Genomic DNA, 3,878 nt, shown 5'->3' with positions numbered 1-3,878 from the left:
GGCTGCCAGGTCATAGCTGGGACCATGAGAACCCTCCTGTCTCTCCCAGGCATGGTGAAAGCTGTCTCAGATGCTTCCCAGTCTGCATTCAAGGGGCACAAGACACAGCAGGCACAACCTGCTGTGGTCTCAGGGTCTGATCTGGCATGGGCATTCCCAAGAGATAGGATTGAAGGTCCATAGCAAACCCACCCATCTGCTTCTCTGTAGCAAGAGCAGGTACCAAAGGGAGATTCTATGATGGTCTCACTTGCTGTCATGATGCCCCTTACAGGGGCTTTACTGGAACTGGTTTTGTCCCTTGTCTCCAAAGAGATGGTGTACAGGGGCTGTCACCAGCATCCCTCAGGTGTCATACGTTGTTTCTGAGGTGACTGAGGGGGAATCAGCTGCACCCTCCCCACATGCACCCACAGCCAAGGTGAGCAGCATCACGGTGGCTAAAACCTGTTCCCCCTCCCACAGCCCTCACACAGCCATTTCACAACACTCCGTGGCACAGAGGAGTCTGCAGGAGCTGTGCACATACCCTGGGCACGTTTGCCAGTGCAAGGGCTGGTTGTCCCCCGTGCTGATGGTCTCCTCTGCTTGGTGCCAAGGCAAGGGGTTGCTTTCCATGGGCACAACTCCCTTGGCACCAGTGCTGGTCCCAGCTGGCAAGGGCTCAGACACCTGCCTGGGTTTTTGTGAGGAGATGGGGCACGTGGACAGTTGGGAAGGGTGGGAAGCCAGGTGAGGAAAAGCCCCCTCAGTCTCATCCCATTGCACTGTTTGCTCTTGCCTAAACAGTAATGTGTGTAGGTGATGGAGAGGATCCAGGTCTGGCATTTCTCCTCCTCAGGCCCCTGCTTGCTCCCCTCTCATTCCCAGCATGTCATCACTGGTGCTGCTTGTCCAGATACTTTCTGCTGAGATTTGTCCTGTGGAAAGATGCCAGCATCCTTGGACAGGCTATGGGGCTCTGAGCAGGACCTGGTGTTTTTTTTTGAATTTTCCCTGGTGGTATTGCCCACTCTGCACCTCCGTGGTCTGGCTTCTTGGGTCTGGTCAATACAGGCTGGGGAATGAAGGCTTTGAGAGCAGCCCTGCCAAGAAGGACTTGGGGAACCTGTGGATGAAAAGCTGGACATGATCTGCCAATGTGGCTCACAGCTGAGAAGGCCAATTGTATCCTGGGCTGCATCAAAAGAAGCCTGGCCAGGTCTAGAGAGGTGATTCTGCCCCTCTGCTCTGCCTTGGTGAGACCACACCTGCAGTGCTGCATCCAGCTCTGGAGCCCTCAGCACAGGAAAGACATGGACCTGCTCGAGCAGGTCCAGAGGAAGGTCACAAAAATGATCAGAGGGCTGGAGCACCTCTCCTGTGAGGACAGGCTGAGAGAGTTGGGGTTGTTCAGCCTGGAAAAGAGAAGGCTCTGGGGAGACCCTATTGTGGCCTTTCAGTACTGAAAGGGGGCCTGTAAGAAAGGTGGGGACAGACTTTTTAGCAGGGCCTGTAGCGCTAGGACAAGGGGTGATGGTTTTAAACTAAAAAAGGGGAGATTCAGACTAGATGTAAGGAAGAAATTTTTTACAGTGACGGTTGTGAAACACCAGACCAGGTTGTCCAAAGAAGTGGTAGATGCCCCATCCCTGGAAACATTCAAGGCCAGGTTGGATGGGGTACCGAGCAACTGCATCTAGTTGAAGGTGTCCCTGCTCACTGCAAGGGGGTTAGACTAGATGAGCTTTAAAAGTTCCTCCAAACCTAAACCATTCCATGACTCTGTGATTCTATGACTGGAGCATGGGACCAGGGTGCTTGTCCTGGCCTGGGTCCCTGGAGTCAAACTAAGATGAGAGGTTGTTTGATATGGGGACCCTTGTGCCCAGGCAGCGTTGCAGCTCTGTGCTTTTACAAGTTGCAGGAACTCCAGCTCATTGCAGTGTAGGCTCAGCCATGAGCCAGGCGCAGCCTTGCCCAGATCCCAGGGCCCAGAGCACCCTTTGGAAAAGGAGGGGACCCGTCCTCTCTGCCCTTAGATGCACCCATCTTCTCTTTATGCACAGTAGCAGTAAAAACTGGCAATTAAAGAGAAAACCAAGAGGACAAGCAAATAGGAGACTTGTCCTGCTGCCAGAAGTCTCTGGAAAGTACCTTCCCCACTACTCATCCCTCCCTATGAACTGGTAGGCAGCGATGGTGCCATTTCTGTGGCACTCCCCACCTCTCCCTTCTGTTTTCCTGCTTGCTTAGGTAAGGTTTTCTCTGCTCCCTGTGCTGTGCCGCGTTACCAGGAGGCTGGGGGGAAACCAAAATGGCATGGCTGCACAGCAAACCAGAGCTGCATCTGTAGGAGACTGAGGTGAGGTGGCATCACCTGTCTCAGACTGCTGGGATGGGGCTTGGAGGGAACTAGTGAAAATCTAGGAGCTCCCTTAGGTCTGCTTGGGAGCAGATGGGAGGGACAATCCTGGGGCAAGAGCTGGGCAAGGACTGCAGCAAAGAAGAGATTTTGGAGCTTCTCATGAATTTGGGAAATTGATGTGCAGCCTGAGGCTGGCTGGGATGCATTAAACCCATGAGTGTGAAAAACTTTTCCTTGCCCAGACTGGAAAGGGAGAGCCAGGAGATTGCTAGCAGTAACGCAGACTCAGAGGCTCCTCCTGTGATCCTTGTTTAGCTCTATCAAGTACAAACCTCTAACCCTGGTGTCTCCCTTGCCCTCTGTCTGCTTGATCCTGTGCTGCCCAGTTCCTGCCCAGTTTCCTTGGACCCTTTTGCCCAGGCTTTACCTGAGTGGTGGCTATTCTGTGCCTGTGCCAGAGGGATTTGGCAGCTCTGTTGCGTCATTGCAGATGTGCCAGGTGTGGTACAGCTGCTTGGCTTGGGAAGTTCACCCTCCGCAGCCTTCGTCCTGCCTTCTTCACAAACATGTCTCACTCTTCTTTGCTTTCCCACAGAAAGTAAGATTTTCTTTCTTGCAGATGTTTTGGCTGGGAAAACCCCTCCTCTGCTGGGCTGTGCACTGACTGTCCCCACACTGCAAGCACACAACTGTGTTTACATGCACGTTCCTTAAACTTGTTTAAATTATCAAGCCATGACTTTCTACTGTCTCTGGAGGGACGATGCTTCAGAAAAGCAGCATTTACTATAGGCAGTCTTGTGAGCTGCTGAGGTGGTCTTTGGTGAAGAAATCAAGTGTTTTCCTTGAAAGACCCTGCAACTTGTAGTTCCTCACCTTTTATTTAGTTGATGTGGCTTTTGGAAAGGCACCAGTCAGCATTTACAGTGATGGCTGACAGCCACAGTATTGCAAAGAACAAAAGCAGAAGTGTCCCGGATATGCTACAGCTACAGATTCATCCCCTTCTCACAGTGCTTGGTTTCATTTCCCAGCTACTGCGCAATGCTCCAGCATCCTCATCTGCCCCTGCCGGGGCCAGCTACCCCAGGGAATTCCCACTGTCAGAGCCTGCAGGACTGTGGGTTTCATTGCCTGCCTGGGGTGAAAGCAGGGCTGAAGTCCACTGGGTTGATCCCTGTTCTTTCTGTAGGCTGTGTCTATGCTGTACAATAACTCTTTGGGATTTGTGGGATAGCAATGTGTGGGATTTGGTTGGCTCAGGTAGGGCAGCAGGTCCTGGAGATGCTGGCACTCAGCTCTGCATTTCTCACCGAGGGTAGGGAGGCTCTGCCCTGTTTGTGTTGCTTTGCCCCATATCTCAGCACAGACACTAGGAGCAGTAGATATTTTTCAGCATGACAGGAGATGGTAGGAGGGAAGCTCTCTCTACCCTGGCCTGATTTCAAGCTAAACTGCTCACTAGCCCTGCTGCTAGCAAATCCAATGCAGGTGGCTTGTTGCAAAAATTAGCATCTCCTGGCATGCTTGT

This window comes from Antrostomus carolinensis, unplaced genomic scaffold (genome assembly GCF_000700745.2).
Source record: "Antrostomus carolinensis isolate BGI_N321 unplaced genomic scaffold, ASM70074v2 scaffold14829, whole genome shotgun sequence".
Lineage (NCBI taxonomy): Eukaryota > Metazoa > Chordata > Aves > Caprimulgiformes > Caprimulgidae > Antrostomus > Antrostomus carolinensis.
The sequence above is the reverse complement of the archived record's forward strand: the minus strand, read 5'-3'. Positions refer to the sequence as shown.